Source organism: Lolium rigidum, chromosome 6, assembly GCF_022539505.1.
Source record: "Lolium rigidum isolate FL_2022 chromosome 6, APGP_CSIRO_Lrig_0.1, whole genome shotgun sequence".
In the NCBI taxonomy this organism is placed as follows: Eukaryota; Viridiplantae; Streptophyta; class Magnoliopsida; order Poales; family Poaceae; genus Lolium; species Lolium rigidum.
The window spans coordinates 287,911,172-287,929,992 of NC_061513.1; the positions used below are offsets into that span (position 1 = coordinate 287,911,172).

Genomic DNA, 18,821 nt, shown 5'->3' on the forward strand with positions numbered 1-18,821 from the left:
CCGCGCTGCCTCCACCTTCCATAGAATTCACCGAGCTCCCCTCGCCTCGCCACAGCCTACCGCGCTCCCATGGCTTGTCGTGCCACCTTCCCTCGCATCACCGCGCTTCTTCCACCTTCCATAGAATTCACTGAGCTCCCCTCGCCTCGCCACCGCCAACCGTGCTCCCCTGGCTTATCGTGCCACCTTCCCTTGCATCACCACGCTGCCTCCACCTTGCATAGAATTCACCGAGCTCCCCTCCTTTAAAAAGGATGACATTTGGTCCAAGTCGGCAATGAATCAACGGATTCAGCGTTGGCAAGGTCTAATCTAGTTGTTGCGAGGTCGGACACGCCGCCACGTCGATCTGGCATGTCGTTGCAGAGTCAGCAATAAATGTTTAAGCTCATTTTCCCGGTCTCAAACGGTTCACACCGTGTAACCAACCCAAACCACACAGTGGTATTATCTCATGTGTAAACACTTTAAACCAGACCAGCCCAGTCAGAACCGTAGCCAGTGGTCCGGGTTAAGAAAACGGCATAAACCATCTTAAACAGTGAATGCATAGGGTGAGCTGCGGCATTAGGTGTTCATCCAGGTCTCCATAGTGTGAGGTGCTACTGCTGCTGCGACGGGCGGCAGTGCCATGCATTTGTCCTCACGGTAGGAAGGAAGCCGGGGTGGCGGCCCCGGATATGTTGCCACGGCATGTGGATGGATATGCGGTCGGCGGCAGAGCCACACCACTAGGCTTGCTTCCCCATTGCCCAGGCCCTAGGGCTTGGCGGTCGAAATTGCACTCCAGGTGAAAGCCTCGCCCTTAGGTGCCGACGATGGCGACACCCTAGGGTGTCGTTCTCCTCTCCGATTGCGTTGTTTGGGAAATGCAATCCTCTACCGATGCGAGTGTCTTAAGCATCGCAGGGTGAAAACCTAAGGTCCTTTGGAGCTAGCGACAGCGATACACACGTCGTTACCTTCTTGTAGGCGTCGCCTTGGAGTTTCTTTAACTCTCGTTGTGCGTTGGGTTTGCAACGGTCATGTGGGGTGGCTCTGTGGTTTGTTGGGTGTTGAATATCGGAGTGGCGGCGGCCTCGGGATTCATTGTGACCATGGCTCGACAATGGTTTAGGTTTACCATGTTTTTTTCTTTCCTTTTATCAGTGTTGTAGATTTAAATTTAACATGCTTCAGTTTGTATTATATTTTCGAGTCCGGGGGTCATTTTTGGGCCCAAACAGAATTTCCGGGATGATTGGGTATATAAATTAATCATCATGGTCCTTTCGCACCATCTCATTCAAGTGTACGTGCAACGATTCGTTTCAATTCAGCAAATACTAGTAGTAACACGCTTACTTGAAAATCGCGTGGAATGCTCCATAATTTTGGTAGCTATATATAGTTGCTGGGAGAAAAGACAATGGAGCTAATTAATGGCGTGCGAAAATCACTGCATGAACCAAGTCCCCAAACGGAGGTCCGCAAAGCGCGCACACCCGAGAAACTTAGCCGCGTGCATTGCTAATTAATCACCTCATTAATAGTTGCTAATCGGGACGCTTCGTATGGGCCAAATCACAGGACACAATTTGCCTCAACTGGATCGATGATCTCAACCGTGTAGAAAGATCGAATGCTCAGATATGTCCCAAAGAAACAGAACGAGAAAGCGAGAATCAAGTCCAAATATGTCCCAAATATTGTAAGGATTGATTATGTTAGTTACATTGTTTTTTGTGGGTAACATTCTGTATATTTTTTCGAGATTTTTAACATTTTGTATTATGTGATGGAAAAAAATATTTTTTTAAAGAGTGGCACAACCTCGTAAAATTTCCTATCTCCACCAATGCAGAGAGTCCTGCGCGGTGCGCGGAGCGGGATCATTTGTAGCCTAGACAGGATTTCCGGGATAATTTTGTTTGAAAATCGCGTGGAATTCTCCTCCATAATTTTAGGCAGCTATAGTAATTGTTGGGAGAGGAAGCGATAGCCAATAGTAATGGTCGTGGGAGAATTAATCAGCTTTGCATGGACCAAGTCCCAAACGGAAGTAGCGCGTGCCTGGAGGACTAATTAATCATCATCCCATTAAAAATATAGTAATTGCCAACCGTCCAAAAAGATCCAACGCCTAGATATATTATGCCATCGAAAATCAAGCCGTCGCTTCCGTCAGTCAAACGAAAATCGCTACTCTCCCTCGTCGTGCGATTCCCCAACCACTTCGCCGCCGGCACGCGCCCGCCGCCGCCGCCGCCGTCTCTTCTTAGGTGTCGATGGTGGCGGCACCCTAGGGTTTCGTTCTCCTCTCCGATTGCATCATTTTGGGAAATGCAATTCTCTACTGATGCGAGTGTCTTAAGTATCTAAGTGTGAAAAACCTAAGGTCCTCTAGAGCGGGTGGCGGCGACGCACACGTCGTTACATTCTTGGAGGCTCTGCCTTGGACTTTCTTAACTCTCGTTGTGCGTTGGGTTTGCGGCGGTCATGTGGGGTTGCTCTATGGTCTGGGTGTTGGATGTCAGGGTGGCGGCCTCGAACGGTGGGCCACGCCACTAGGCGGCGGCCTCGGGATGCATGGTGACCATGGCTTGACAATGGTATAGATTTAGCATGTTTATTTTTTCCTTTTCGTGTTGGAGATTAATTTAAATTTAACATGCTTGAGCATGTACTCTTGTTTTGGATCAAACTCCTTATATACTAATCCTATGAAGTTAGAGTTGTGTTTGCTCATGTTGGTTGTGTAAGGGTTTTTATTTATTTATTTAGCATTCCTTATAGTTACTGAGTTTGGACGTATAAGTTTTTTCAGCAAGCTAATTAGCTTTATAATAAAAGTGGCTTGTATTTTGAAACGGGTGTAGTGTTTGTAAGCAATGAAATTCGAATCGCCGCGACAAATGTACCATCATACACGTGACTTAGATATCAGGAGACGACATGTAGTTAATTAAATAAGCTGCTGCATCAATTCTACTACATGGCCCCAAAACGCTGAAATTATTCAAAATGGTGATGGAATATTTTGTACTATGTTCTAGCCAAAGTAAAGAAGAGTAATGAAAAAGCGAAATCATCTAAGTTCTACTATGTTCTAGCCAAAGTAAAGAAGAGAAAAAATTGTACGCTTCAAAAAAATAAATATTGTCACTCAGCACGGTCACTTTGCTGGTTATACTAGTAGCTCGGCAGAATAATCGATAGTTCGGAGCGACGCGGGGTCTTTTTTTTTTGTCAAAGCAGAATTTCCGGGGTTGATTGGGTATATTAATTGATCATCTTGGTCTTTGTCACTTTGTGGTATACCTTCTCATTCAAGTGTGAAGGGAATACGATTCGTTTTCATTAATCAGCAAATAAATAGGCTTACTTGAAAATCTCGCGCGAGGAATAGGAGTACTCCATGATTTGAGGCAGCTATAGTAATTGGTGGGAGACAAAGCAATAGTATTCGCCAGTAATGGCGTGCGCGCCAGAATCACCGATTCAGCAAATAGTAATGGGGCGCTCACTTGAAAATCGCGTGGAATTTTCCTCCATGATTTTAGGTACTAGCTATAGCAATTACTGGGAGAGGAAGGGCGTGCGAGAAAAAAAAATTGCACAAGGAAAGGGCCTAGAAGGCCCTAGAAATTCATTCATCCATACGTAGCAGGTAAAATTTACACCTCGTCCTGAGAAACCAATAATTTGAAGAAGGGCCCTCTAGAATTACAGAAAACACCCTGGGACAAAAAGTGGAAAAGCAATCGGGTCCCTGAGTGCCGCCACCACCAATCGCTGGCGTCCTCAAGGCGTCGCCACCGAGGAACCGGAGCACTATGCTCGATAGCTCCATTTCCGACGAGGAGTTGAAGCCGCTGGTCACCTTCAGATCAAACGACTCGAAGAAGGCCTCCGTCGTGGAGGTTGTAGTTTCGCCGCCCTGTCGGCAGAAGATCACATGAGCTCAGATGGCACTTGTGTGGTTGAGCTCGAGGAAATAGCACCCTTCAGGCAACAACCTGCTCCAGATGGTGACCGCAGCAACTTCTCCTCTTCTCCCAGCACCTCCATGGCGAGACAGAGAGAGGAAGAAGATGCAAATCGACCCCCTCCAACAGCAGAGCTGGACGAACCTGGATCTTGTCGGAGCAGAGAGAGTTCTTCTGCTTCCCTGCTCTCCCTCGCCACCAAGGCCGGCCGAGAGAAGGGCCGCAGCAAGAAACACCAAGAGTTCTTCTTTCTCTCCCTCGTTGCCGCGGCCGGTCGGGAGAAAGATCTCATATTGGCCTCCACAGCACCAACAGAGATCCACCGCCGATTTATTGAGGAGGGTGGCTCTGCTCCTCCTTCCGCTGTTCTCCAACCATAGGAGCTCGAGCAGCAGTAGGAGCAGCCCTACAAGGCCCTGGATCTGGCGCCGATCCAGGGCACCACCACCACTACGGGGCATACGCCCAGAACACGGCATAGAGCCGGAAATCTACAAGAAACCTAGAAGAAAATATAACGTAACTACTCCGGCGCTTCACCTCCACCGCCTCCGGCCGGCTATTTCGGCGGAGTGGCTTCGGATCGGCCCGGCCGAGGGAGAGGGACGACCTAGTAGTGTAGCACATTGAGAGCTAGTTGGCATGCGAGAATTAATCAGCGTCCCATGGACCAAGTCCCAAACGGAAGTAGCGCGTGCATTGCTGCTAGGCTGGAGGACTAATTAATCGGCATCCCATTAATAATACAGTAGTATAGTAATCGCTAGTAATCGGGACGCTTCGTTTCAGCTAATCACATGACACAATTTGCCTCACCCGGATCGGTGATCCCAACCGTCCAAAAAGATCCAACGCCTAGAGATTACTCATGCCAAGGCCTAGATATATGTATTATGTATGCCAAACGAAAATCAAGCCGTCAGTCAAACGCATTTTGGCAAGAGAAAACGAAAATCAAGGCCCTGCCATCGGGGGGCTACTTTCCTCAGTCCTCACTCTCCCTCGCCGGCGTGCGATTCCCCAACCACCAGCACCTTCGCCGCCGCCGCCGCCGTCTCTTCTCCCCACCTCTCCTCGACGCGCGGGCACCTCTCCGGGATCAGATCGACGGACGGTCGCCGGCCACCTTCTCCCCTGCACCACCTCAACCTGCCGCCGGCGGCTTCCCCCCACCACCCCTCGTCCCAAGCGCCGCCGCCCCATCCTCGCAGACGAACAAGGAGCCGCCAAGGAGCAGCCATGGCGCCGCCACTGCCTGCTCATCGACACCATGCGCGTCCATCCGACACCGCCGGTCTGCTTCGTGCGCGCGGACGACCGAGCGCGCCACGGTACACAGTGCTGCATCCACCTCCAGCCGCGGGGAGCGCGCGCCGGCGACCACACGAGCTTCTGGATCCCCTCTCCGTACGTCCTTGCTACGGTACAGCACCCGATCCGACTAATCCTAGCAGATTTATTCCCTACTCGTACTACACGATCTGACTCGACTTTCTTCGTGCGCCCAGCCCAGGGTTTCAAGAATGACTAGTAAGTACCACGATGATCTGCCTCCCTCCAGCCCAGGTGAACTCGCGCGCCATCATACTCTCTTTGATTCGGTTCGGTTTGCTGATCGATGTGGGGAGGACGTCCTGATGCATGCTGCCGGTGCTGATCGCGGCTCGCCTCCTTAATTGCCCTGCTACATGTTTCGAGTGCTCAAGGTAGTAGTTCCCACTCGTTGCATCTGCTCGTATTTTGCATTTACTAGTGGTGTTTTTAGTTCAAAACAATGCAAATATTATGTTGTTTGGGGAGTGATTACTGGGATTGGTCATCGATCTGGTATTGCGCTAGATCATCCTTCTTTGATTTACTAGTTCAAATACTAAGTGTTTGAACTGATTCTTCTGTATGGATAATTGCTAATAATTTGATACCTTGGCCAAGGAATTAGATTAAAATATTTTGTATCCATCATTTATTTATGGCGCAAGAACTGATAAGTGTACAGAACCGGTGGTGCTACACCTTTCTCCCATAATAAAGCATAAGGTCTCCGATAGCACATATTTACAAGATGCACCTCTATGTGTTCCGAGATGGTATCACGTTTGTTTTGGTTATCTTTCATATTTTTCTTGCAAATTCTATGGAATTGTGTACAAAGAGGTGTGATTTCTCATATATAGCTCTATCGGTGACATAAGCGATTGATTTTGATATGTATGTTCTGATTTTGACGATCGCTCTTTTATTTAGCGAGAAATAGCTCTTATTTGTTGTGGTTCTAGTTTCAGTTGGGGGCGAATACCGTTGCTTTTTTTTCTGGTTCTGATGATGGCATGAATAATAAGAAGAGAATACTTTTGGTTCGTTTTTCACTTTTTCTGTTCAGTTGTCAAGCAGATAGGCTACAATATCTATGGTCATTTTTTTCACTTTATTTGCAGCTAGAGCTCTTTCTAGTCACTCTCGAATATTGCCAATTATCCTTAGGAATCATGCTTATTTCTGAAGAATGGTGTGCTTTATTTGTTTCCTCAATATGTTTTCCTCATGTTATAAATAATGGTATTGCAATTTTGTCTCTTGGCTGCAATGGTGTGGAATCCCAGTGGCAAGGTTGACTGAAGATTTGTACTCATTTGGACTTCAGTTGCAATCCGTTTTTACTATCCTTCTGAATTATGTGTACTATCTACTTAATCTACTGCATTTGTCTGGGCAGCCTGACTCCTTCCATAAGGAGTAGCACATGATCTGCATGTAGCTGCCAATTTGTTGTTCCTTTTTGGGAAATTAGCTCCATGATTTTACATTGCTCTACTTCTGGTTAAGAAAATAGCATAAGAACTAAATCTGGCAACTAAATATAGTAGATTATAAATATATTTATGTTTGATTCCAACATGAAATATATAGTAGATTATAATTATATAGTAGATTATAAATATATATATGCTTATTTTTGATGCGCTTCGGTTCGGGTTGCAGGAGCTGCCTGGTGCTGATCGTGGCTTGTCCGCTGGCCCAGCTACTTGTTTCGAGTGGTGAAGCCGTGAAGGTAGTTCCCACTCATTGCACCTGCGTATTTTGTATTTACTACTGGCGTTTGGTTTAATGCAAATATCATGTGTTTTGGGAGTGATTATATTAGGATTGGTCATCTGGTATTGTGCTAGTCGTTCTTCTTTGATTTATTTACTCATCGTATGCTTACCTTTGCATGCCTATTTTTACCATATGTGAGTATAATGTTTGAACTGAATCTATATGGATAAATGCTAATAATTTGACACCATGGCTAAGGAATTAGATTAAAACATTTTGTATCTATCATTTATTTATGGCGGAAGAACTAATAAGTACGTAGAGCAGGTGCTACACCTTTCTCCGATAAAGCATAAGGTCTCCGATAGCACATATTTAGTTGACGCGCGCGGCTCCTTCGATTCCGCCGGTTTGCTTAGTGCGCGTGGACGAGGGAGCGCGTTGCGGTGCGTTGCTGCATGCATCCGCGGGGGCACCGGCGACCAGGAGGTGGCACATGCATCTAGATTCCCGTTCTGTCCTTGCTTCAGTAGAGAAGCTGATTCGACTATCAGCAGGAGATTTTGTACTACATGATCTGATTCGACTTTCTTTGTACGCCCCAGGGTTTCGCCATGGTTGGCAAGGGCAGCCTGGAGCACCTCCAGAATGAGTAGTACTACGTGAGTTGCAAGGTGTACTCACCATCTTCTCTTTGATTTGATTTGGTGTGGTTCGATTCATTGATGTGGGATAACGAAAGGGCTATCCTTCTTGTTTTATCAAAAGTTTTGGGAGGTGGTAAAAACAGATATTATGGCCCTTTTGTCTGATTTTTTCGAGGGAAAATTGGATATTTTTAGGATTATTTTTGCTGTACTTTCAATTATCCCAAAAGAACCGGATGCCTTCTGTAAAGTTTTTGCTGTACTTCTGTATGGATAATTGCTAATAATTTGATCCCTTGGCTAACAAATTAGATTAAAACATTTTGTATTTAACCCTTGTCAAGAACCCATGCTGGCACAAATGGAGCTCTTCACTCAAACGGGTGCTGCATCTGGTCAAGTCCCCTTGTGCCTTGCCGTGGGGGTGATTGATGCTAGGCATGATGCTTCTTTGATCACCTCCTAGCTGAGTTCTCTCTCGCCGTTCCTGTCACCCCTTCGACTCCATGCAGCGTCGCCAAGGTCTCTACAAGCTTCGTAATGTCTCTGTTCTGGTACTCTAGGTGGTGGTAGCCGCAGATGCACCTGCTGCCTCCGGAAGTCACAAGGGCAAAGCTCCAGGCAATGCTTGATCACCACATGAGTGCAGCAAAGCAATGACTCTGATCACTTGTAGTCTCTTAGTCCTGGAACTGTCAATGTTCATCTTTAGTTTTCGGGACTGAACTTGTAGCCTTTTTCTTTCTTTTCTTTCTTGCTCTGTTTCTAGCTTTAAATCTGAGATATGTGGCCTTTGCCAAAACATGGTTTCATTTAAGAAGGGAGCCCTCTTGATCGAAAAACACGTCCTGATGCGTTTCGGTTTGGGTTGCAGGAGCTAGCGGTGCTGATCGTGGCTTGCCCGCTTGCCCAACTACATGCTGGAGTGGTGCGGGCAGTTTGCACATTGCACCTGCATATTTTTTATTTTACTATTTGCTTCAATTCAAATATTATGTGTTTTGAGAGTGTTTACCGGGATTGGTCATCTGGTATTGCGCTAGCCGTCATTCTTTGATTTAGTCATCACATGCTTACCTTTGCCTATTATTAGCATAGGAATATAATGTTTGAACTTTGAACTGCTTATCTAACCTGTGTAATGCATCTGTATGCTAATAATTTGATCCCTTGGCTAAGGAATTAGATTAAAATATTATATATATATATATTATCACTTATTTATGGTGGAAGTGATAAGTATACAGAACATGTGCTACACCTGCCTCCCCTAGAACATAAGGTCTCCGATAGCGCATATTTACTTGATGCATCTGTATGTGTTCTAAGATGGTATCGCTTATGTTTTGGTTATCTTTGATTTAATCTTGGAAATTCTATGGAATTGTGTACGAAGATATGTGATTTCCCATAGCTCTATTGGTGACTTTAACGATTGATTTTGATCTGTATGATCTGGTTCTGATGATCACTATTTATATAGTGAGAAATAGCTCTTATTTGTTGTGGTTCTAGTTTTGGTTGGGGAGAGAATAGCTTTGCTTTTTTATGGTTCTGATGATAGCATGAATAATAAGAAGAGAATACTACTACACATGTGGTCTGTTTTTCACTATTTCTGTTGAGTTGTCAAGCAGATAGGCTGCAGTATCCATGGTCATATATTTTTCACTTTATTTGCAGCTAGAGCTCTTTCTTGTCACTCTCAAATATTGCCAATGATCCTTAAGAATCATGCTTATTTCTGAAGAATGTCGTGCTGTATTTGTTTCCTCAATAGGTTTTCCTTATGTTTTCCTTATGTTAATTACGGCACTTTTGTCTCTTGGCTGCAATGGTTTGGAAATGGCATGGATACCAGTGGAAAGGTAGAGTGAAGATTTTTACTCATTTGGACTTTAGTTGCAATCCTTTTTTAGGTACCTTCTAAACCATCTCTACTATCTCGTGAATGTACTGTATTTTTTTTGGCTAAAGGGCAGCCCGTAGCGTCTCCATAAGGAGTAGCACGTGATCTGCAAGGTGAGCTGCCAATTTCATATTCCTTTTTGTTCGGCGTGGTTGATGGACCCCGGTTGGGTAGCAGGAGCCGCTGGTGCTGATTGTGGGTTGCTTGTTTGCCCAGCGACATGTTGGAGTGGCGTAGGTAGTATCCCCTGCTTGATTGCACCTGTATACTTAGGATTGTGTCGCTTAGTTTGATGGTAAATATTGCGTGTTTTGAGAGTCAGTATTGTGATTGGTGATCTGGTGTTGCGCTACTCTGTTTTCTCATTGACTTGTATAATCCATACATGGTTTGCTGTGACCAGGAATCCTTTTCTTCTTTCTTGTTTGTATTTAATTCTCTTTGTTCAAATCATTGGAACACCGTCATGTAATATTTACTTGCTAAAGTTTGCTTCTTTTTCCATTGTTGAAATGTTTACGCTAATGTCCTGTTTTGAGGCTACAGGATGTTTTGAATTTGGCGGAGACGCCCGGCCTTGGTTACAAACTGTCAGGTGAGCTATTGGTTTACCTCTACAATCTCTGGCTCCCATGTGTTCTGTGGCTGTACTATGCTCCGGCCATTGAGCCAAGGACGCTTATTTGAATTGTGGTAATGCTGCTCGTCTGGTCACCTAGTTTCTAAGGCTTGTGTCTAAGAATCTAACATGTCGGCCTGGTTAATATGTAGTCCTGCTAATTGATCGTTTTGAGTTATAGGCCTAAACTTGCTGTTATCTCGCTATGAATACCCCTGGTTGGTATTGTGTGGTCTTTATCTTCGATTGATCTATATAGGAATGGTTGGTATTGCTCAGTTCAGGCTTAAGTATGTATCCATATATGTACATTGTACTTAATTCTGCATTCTTTACATGAGATGGACTATTCTCCTTATACTAGTGTTGCACGCTGCTATTTGAAACCTCTGCAGTTGGGGGTCATTTCTAGTTGGAAGCATGCCAGTTTACTGTTTGGAAGCGTGAAACTGTTAATGTAGGCAATCTTTGTTTCCTGGGATATATATTAGCCACTGTATGTAATCCTCGAGGGCTGTTACAGCTCGTTAGCTCAAACGCCGAGCATATTGTCCTGGTTGATGTATTATGCATTCCAAGGGGTATTCTTTGTAGGTTGCGATTTAGATGAAACATTATTTGCTTTTGGCATATGTTTATCTATCCACATGCTCATGAGAAGCTGACAAGACTATGCCAAGTTCACGCTTCCTTCCGCTTTTATGCAGGCTATTGAGCCAAGCGAGAGCTAGATTCAGTTGCTGCTACTGGGCTTATGCTAAACATGGAGCCAGAAGAGCGTCGAGCCTGCTCGCAGGAAAGGCAGGCACAACGGCTGTGATGTTCTATCGGCAACATAAGCGATTGATACTGATATGTATGTTCTGATTCTGATGATCGCTCTTTTAGTTGATGCACATGTATGTTAACGGATAATGGTATCACTTATGTTTTGGTTATCTTTTCTTTATTATTGCAAATTCTATTGAATTGTGTAAAAAGAGGTGTGGTTTCTCATATATAGCTCTATCGGTGACATAAGCGATTGATTTTAATCTGTATGTTCTGATTCTGGTAATCGCTCTTTTAGTTAGCGAGAAATAGCTCTCATTTGGTGTGGTTCTAGCTTTGTTTGGGGAGCGAGTAACATTGCTTTTTTTCTGGTTCCGATGATGGCATGAATGAATAATAATAATAAGAGAAATGTTACTGTGATCCTCTAATTTTACAACAGATGGATGCATAGTTGTGTGTTTCTGGTGAATGCATTGTTTTGGAATTTAAGTTCAACTTGAGCTGTAAATCTGAATATTAAAAACTCTTGTAAATCTGGAATTTAATTACAGGAATGTGGTTAGGTACTTGTTGGCAGGTAATTTGTGATTGTCTAATCTTCCAACAATTCATTACTTACAGGAAAAGTTGTAAATGAGCACACAATTGCTTAGTTGCCACTGGCTTGTTTGTCTTTGGTGGTTCTCCTTTTTTTTTTTTGTATAAGTGGACTTCTTTCTTGAATCATTTTATCACTGTTAAAGAAACTTTTTTTTTTACATTCACTGCTCAGGCTTTTATTCCATTAACGATAAACGGTCTGATTGAACAGGCTCAATCAGAAATCCAGGGATTTGTTCAAAAGTAACAACCAAGGAATTAATGGAAAGAGCCGAATGAGCACTAGCATGTGCCGCTTTATTAGCGTCTCTCCTAGCAAAGCAAAACCTAAAACCCTGGAAGTTGGAGACATTAGTTTTCATCTCCCTTAACACCTGATTAGAGGCTGGCATGTGCCCCTTGTTCTTCTCCCAAGCTGCGACAAGCAGCTGGCAAACTGTTGAAGAAACTTAGGCAGCTGATTTGTGCAGACATTTTACCTGTGTAATCCTTTTATGAAACATGCTAGTGATCCATGCTTGAAGCAGTATATGAGTTTTACTTTCATGTGTTATATATGGAACTATACATGATCTTTGCATTGTCTTGGGTGGATGATAGTGTTCAGGTAGGGTTCACGGAGTAATGGCTGGTATGTACATTAATTGATGGGAATTATTCTGTTGATGCTCCTGTGTGATAGATGAGTTGGTCGAGGTCATACGTTAAGAAGTTTTGTTTTCTTGAGTTAGTTGAGAATCTGAGACTGAAATTTTGTTGATGCTTTGGTTGTTTGCTGTCCCTGATCCGACATATAGCCTGTATGTGTGGTGCAATGAGTTGATGTCTACTCCAAGTAATGCTCTAAATATTTATATATGAACTTTGTTTGTTGCCTGTGAATTCTTGAAGTGCAACCCATCTCTGTATGGTTCAAGATGTATCATTTAATTCTGGGTGTCATTTCATTTAGTGCAGCATGCATAATATAATGTCAATGGCAGGGTAACACATACACATATATATATACTGTAAATAAACTTGTATTCCAATTGCTCCTATATTCTGTCCTTTCCCTCTGTATAAGTCATGGTGCTGATGCCTTGCTTCCTGCAGGCTGCAGCCTCTCGCCCCTCATGAGCAGTTGTAGGTCTTGCTGCCCTCCAGCTCTGTTCTTTGATTTAGTCATCACATGCTTACCTTTGTCTATTTTTAGCACAGGAATATAATGTTTGAACTTTGAACTGCTTAGCTAACCTGCGTAATGCATTTGTATGGATAATTGCTAATAATTTGATACCTTGGCTAAGGAATTAGGTTAAAACATTTATATATATATCATTTATTTGTGGTGGAAGAATTGATAAGTATACATAACATGTGCTACACCTATTGACAAGGGATTAACTTGTCAATGCCTATGGATTATAGGCTAGGGTTTAGTTAGAAGTAGAGGGCAAGTAGATCTCGAAGGTTTCAGCCGAAAAGTACTCGACGAATATGAAAACTAGGGTTTGCAGACAATGATTCGATGATCTTCTCGTCCCTCGACCCCCCTTTATATAGGTGGAGCCGAGGGATTCGTGCTATACAAGGATTACATAGTCCGGGACGGTTTCTAACTCATCCCGCCAGATTACAAATAACACTTCCTATTACAACTCTATCTTTTCCTTAAATACATCTTGGGCTCTCGAGTCCTCTTATTCTTCGGGTAGTGGGCCTTCAATAAACCCCGGGTACTATATTAGGCAGGCCCATTTGGGATGCCTATGTCGGTAGCCCCGAGATTTTGCTTGAATCATAGAGTCGGGGAAAATCTCTATCGTTTATTTTTACTCGAAAGCTCTAACTTTCATACTTTTTCTCACAAAATTCTATATTGTACAGGGATATTGGTAGTTGGGGCTAGTTCATCCGACGGATCGGGTACTAGTTAACTGCTCTAGTGGCAATCCGCAAAAACCTACTTCAAAATCACGTCCCCGGACATGATTTCGGGATGCTTGGTGTAAACTTCGACGGGCGCCGCTTAAGGTCTTACCATTCGTCGAGTCCCGGTTAAATTTATCGAGTACCTAACGCGTCCGTCGGGATTTTTCTTCGTATCCGTTGATACGGATAAAAGTAGCAGAGCGCGGTCTTCGGCGATGCCACGCCCAGCAGAATAGGTCCGGGGTCTTACCTTCGCAATTTTGCGGCATTCGAAATTGATCGCAACTTCGGCGTTCTGAGAATATATTGTCGAGTGCTTTTCCGGCTGCTGGAATGGCACATTTTATTGAGTCAAATATGACTTATATTGCTTTCCCGATGGGAGTATATGGAGAGTTACTGATAACTCGAAATATATTCTCTTGCTTGTTCTATTTTTCCTTTGTCAATTTCATCGGGCACGCGAACAGCGTTCCCGATGGGAGTAGCCCCGAGGCTACGGCCAAGAACTTGTGCTTGGTTGTAGGCTCAACATTTTAGTCCACCTTGTCACTATATTGCCATTATCTCTTGATATTCTTTCCTCCTTCTTCTCTCTTTCTTTTTTGTTTTTCCTTTTTTTATCGGATGCGCGAACAGCGCTCCTGATGGGAGTAGCCCCCGAGGCTACAGCCAAGAACTTGTGCTTGACTGTAGACTCAACATTTTCTATATTTGCCATTGTCGAAATTTTTCTTTTTTCAAAGTAGCCCCCGAGCATTTCGGTGACTTTTTCTATATTTGTATATTTGCGAGGTTGTGGACCAAGGCATTTATATATTGAAGGCAAGTGTGAGCCCCCGAGCTTTTATTGAGTACTATTTTGTATTTTTATTGACTCACGAGGTATTTGAATACCAAGGCAAGATTTTTTCTTCTTTTATCGATGAACTATATTGAAATTCGTCGGAACGATGACTTTGGTCGCGTTGACAAAGAAGAAGGTGATATAGCCACTATCTTTATTATATTGCAGCACCGCGAGCCCGCCTCATTAAAAACCTTCTCCGGCCCCACTCGGTGCCCCGAAAAAGGAAAAGAGTGCGTCTCGAAAACTCGCGGGCGTTTCATTACATTGAAGTTTTACAAGGACTATATTTCGACTCTAGGCGTAGAACCGCTCGAGTTGCGCCACGTTCCGGGGGTTTGGCTCCTCCACCCCTGTCTTCTTGTCCTTTATCCTGTATGCTCCTCCTCCGATTACTTCCGTGACGATGTAAGGGCCGAGCCACGGTGACTCGAGTTTTTCATGACTTTTCTGCGTGAGCCGAAGAACTAGGTCGCCCACCTGAAAAGATCTTGGCCGCAAACGTCGACTGTGGTAATTCTTCAAGTCCTGTTGATATTTGGTTACTCGAGACAATACTTCGTCTCGAGCTTCATCAAGTGCATCCACATCATCTTCTAATGCTTTCCTCGACGTTTCTTCGTCATACTCCGCGACACGTGGAGAGTTGTGCTCTATCTCGATTGGTAGTATCGCTTACGCTCCATGTACCGGAAAGAACGGAGTTTCTGTGTCGCTGTATTTGGAGTTGTTCGGATGCTCCACAACACACTTGGTAGTTCTTCGGGCCAGGTATGTCGAGCTTTTTCTAGTGGTCCTAGCAAGCGCTTCTTGATGCCATTGCGGATGATGCCATTGGCTTTCTCGACTTGCCCATTGGTTTGAGGGTGTGCAAGCGATGCAAAGTTCAGCTTGATACCCACCTCTTCGCAATAGTCTTTGAATTCATTGGACGTGAAGTTGCTGCCGTTGTACGTGACGATGCTTGTGGGGCACTCCAAACCTGAAGACGAGGTCTTTTATGAATTTTACTGCGGATGCTCCGTCCGGTGAATTTATCGGCTTTGCTTCTATCCACTTTGTGAATTTGTCGACGGCTACTAGCATGTATTCCTTTCCTCCCGGCGACGATTTGTGTAACTTGCCAACCATGTCGAGTCCCCATTGTGCAAAGGGCCATGACAAAGGTATTGGTGCTAGCTCTGCTGTCTGGAGAGTGAGGTTTTGCGGCAAACCTTTGACACGCGTCGCAAGTTCGTACTATGTCCTTAGCGTCCTCTATTGCTGTCAACCAGTAGAATCCTGCCCGAAAAACTTTGGCTGCGATAGCTCGACTACTTGCGTGGTGGCCACATATTCCTTCATGTACGTCCTTTAGAATTATTCTTCCTTCTTCGGGTGTAACGCACCTTTGCAAGACGCCTGAAATACTTCGCTTATATAATTCTCCTTTAACCACCGTGAAAGCTTTGGAGCGTCGGATTACTCGCCTTGCCTCAACTGGATCATCTGGTATTTCTTTCCTGAGGATATATGATATGTATGGCTGCATCCATGGTATCTGTATTACTAGGACCAGGTCTTGCTCTTCTTCTTCTTCCTCTTGCTTCTCCTTGATAGCCCCCGAGGGTTTCTTCTCCTTCTTTTTTGATTTTGTCGTCTCAGTAGATCTCTCTGTTATCTCCTCCCAAAATACACCTGGTGGGACTGCAAGGCACTGCGACCCGATGTTTGCAAGAACGTCGGCTTCGTCGTTGCTCAATCTGCTAATATGTTTTACTTCGCATCCATCGAACAATTTCTCGAGCTCATTGTACACCTCCTTGTATGCCATCATGCTATCATTGACTGCGTCACATTGGTTCATAACTTGCTGAGCTACCAGCGTGAGTCGCCAAAGATTTTTAGTCGAGTTGCTCCGCAGTGCTTTCGCCATCTTCATCCCGTGTATGAGAGCCTCATATTCCGCTTCATTGTTAGATGCGTTAGGGAACGTCATCCGAAGGATGTACTTCAACTTGTCGCCTTCGGGTGATATGAGTACTACTCTGCGCCGGCCCCCTCAAGCCTCTTGGACCCATCGAAGTTCATAGTCCGGGTTCTCGATAAATGCGGGGTCCTGTACTTTGTAACTCCATCCACTCTGCGATGAAGTCTGGTAGTATTTGCGACTTTATTGCTTTTCTTTTTTCATACGTGATGTCCCGAGGGGAAAGTTCTATTCCCCAAAGGGAGACACGACCCGTAGCTTCTGGGTTGTTCAGTATATTTGACAAAGGAGCTTCATTGACCACTATGATCGGGTGTGCCGAAAAATAGTGGCGCAATTTTCGTGCTGTCGTGAACACTCCATATGCTAGCTTTTGGTACTGAGGGTACCTTTGTTTTGAGGGAGACAAGACTTCGCTCACGAAGTATACTGCGGTCGCTGTACTCCATGGATTTTCCCTTCTTCTTCTCTTTCGACAACTAACACCGAGCTAACCACTTGGGGTGTGGCTGCAATATACGAGCGGGAGAGGTTCCTTTTCCTTTGGAGCCACCGGGATTGGTGGTGTCGATATTTTCGCTTCAAATCCTCGAAAGCTCTATCGGCTTCTTCGTTCCATTGGAATTTATCTCCTTGTTTGATCGGCGCATAAAATGGTAACGCTTTTTCTCCTAACCTGGCGACGAATGCTGCTCAAAGCTGCGACTCGCCCGGTTAGTTGCTTGTATTTCTTTCAACTTTGTTGGCTTCCTCATTGTTACTATGGCTTGTATTTTGTCGGGATTTGCTTCAATCCCTCTTGCTGAAACTAGAAACCCCGAAGTTCTCCTGTTTGGGACGCCAAAAGAACACTTCGTCGGGTTCGGCTTAAGGCAGAATTTGTCGAGGTTGTCAAAAGTTTCTTTGAGATCCTCGATCAGCGTTGTCCCCTTTTTTGATGTGATGACGACATCATCGATGTATACTTGCACGTTTTTCCCGATCTGTGTTGCTAAACATTTCGCATCATCCTCGATATGTTGCTCCCGCGTTTTTTAGACCGAAGGGCATTGTCTTGTAGCAAAACACGCCGTACGGTGTAATAAACGCTGTCTTGGCTTCATCATCTTCTTTTAATCTGATCTGGTTATAACCGAGTATGCATCAAAAAGGAAAGACGTTCACAGCCTGCCGTGGAGTCGATGATTTGATCGATCCTTGGGAGGGAAAGTGATCCTTAGGGCAATGCTTGTTTAGACACGTGAAGTCGACGCACATGCGAAGGACTTGTCGTGTTTTTCTTCGGCACCATCATCTGGGTTAGCTACCCATGTGGCTTACGTAGATATCTCTACGATAAAACCAGCTTCCTCTAGTCGATTTATTTCGATAGCATGGATTTGCGGTTTGGTTCGAAAACGCCGCAAAGGTTGTTCGATTGGTTTCATTTGTTGGATCCAAATTTAGGTGGTGCTCGGCAAGTTCCACGGGTACTCCTGGCATGTCAGCTGGACACCATGCGAAGATTTTCCAGTTCTCACGGAGGAACTCGACGAGCGCGCTTTCCTATGCGATATCCATATTGTTTGCAATGGATGTCGTCTTTTTTGGATCTGTCGGGTGAATCTGCACCTCCTTGGAATTTTTCTCTGTGTTGAAAGTTGATTCCTTGTTTGGCCTTCCGACGTACGGCGTGCGTCGTAATCGAGTCATGCTCTTCGACGCCAAGTATTCCGCTTGCATCCCGAAGGTTTCGACAATCGATGGAAATCCTTGTCGCACTTATCGGCTAAAGCGAAACTCCCTTTGACCGTGATTGGTCCCTTGGGTCCGGGCAATCTCCATAACAGGTATGTATAGTGTGGTACTGCCATAAATCTAGCGTATGCTGGTCGTCCCAACAAAGCGTGGTACTTGTGATGGGAAATCCACGACTTCAAACTCCAGCTTCTCGATTCTATAATTTTCTCGGGTTCCAAAGCGAACGTCGAGGTTGATCTTCCCCAATGGGTAACTTGGTTTTTCGGTGTGATGCCGTGGAACCTTGTGTCACGTTGGCTTCGGGTTTGCTAAGGATATGTTCATCTTCCTCAATGTATCTGCGTACATGAGGTTTAGGCTGCTGCCGCCATCTATGAATACTCGAGAAACGTCAAATCCTGCGATAGCTGCTGGCGAGAATGAGTGCTTGGCTGCCACTGGTCGAGGAACCTGCTGCGGGTGGTCCGCTATGGTGAAGCCGATGTCTTGTCCCGACCAATTGAGGTACTCAAGCTGTTGGTGGAGGCATTTTCTCCGCCATGAACACCTGTCGCGATATTACTTTTTGAGCTCTATTGGATGGCCTTCCCTTCGAATCATCGACACTTGCTCCGTTGGAGTTAGGATCAACATAGGGTGGTGGTGCTTGGTGCTGCCGCTATTCGAGCTGGTGTTGATTGCCTCCGTAATCGCGGGAGGTGGCGGTAGATGAATTTCGCTCCTAGGCTCCCGAGGGTTTCTCTGTGCTGCTCGTGCGTGAGCGTTTTCTGCACATCTGAACATTGCTTGGAAATTTCG

The 18,821-nt window shown here is 44.9% G+C and overlaps 2 long non-coding RNA genes across 2 annotated transcripts in view; one reads left to right on the plus strand and one right to left on the minus strand.

Annotated features, from left to right (window-relative positions):
- The window catches only part of LOC124659598, a 37,592-nt gene that overhangs the window by 4,284 nt on the left and 14,487 nt on the right, over positions 1 to 18,821 (minus strand). The window contains exon 3 of the long non-coding RNA XR_006989634.1: positions 6,627 to 6,630. This is a non-coding gene — a long non-coding RNA (uncharacterized LOC124659598). The remainder of the gene's footprint in view (positions 1 to 6,626; positions 6,631 to 18,821) is intronic.
- On the plus strand, positions 6,948 to 9,832 carry LOC124659602. The gene is made up of 3 exons (XR_006989639.1): positions 6,948 to 7,017; positions 7,610 to 9,519; positions 9,629 to 9,832. It is a non-coding gene; the product is annotated as an uncharacterized LOC124659602 (long non-coding RNA).